Source organism: Haliaeetus leucocephalus, unplaced genomic scaffold (assembly GCF_000737465.1).
Source record: "Haliaeetus leucocephalus isolate CR32 unplaced genomic scaffold, Haliaeetus_leucocephalus-4.0 Scaffold136, whole genome shotgun sequence".
Taxonomy (NCBI): Eukaryota; Metazoa; Chordata; class Aves; order Accipitriformes; family Accipitridae; genus Haliaeetus; species Haliaeetus leucocephalus.
Genome location: NW_010972572.1, coordinates 2610049 through 2610320, shown reverse-complemented (window position 1 = coordinate 2610320; position 272 = coordinate 2610049).

The following is a 272-nucleotide window of genomic DNA, read 5'->3' as shown; positions in this document are numbered from 1 at the left end:
GCCCGCTGCCCTCAGCCCCCCGCCGCCCCCGGCCCCATGCCCGCCGCCGCCCGCCCGGACCGGGATGACGTAGCGGAGGGGCCGGGGGAGCTGCCAGCCCCTCACCGTGCCTTCGGGCAGGCCCAGCGCAGACGCTGCCGACTCATCAATATTAAGCCGGGCCGTGCACCCCGGGGGGCCGCGCCGCGCCCCGGGCCACCAATAGCGGCGGCTCCGCCGGTTTCCATGGCAACGGTGCGGGGATGGGGTTTGCTGCCCATTGATGAGGCAGC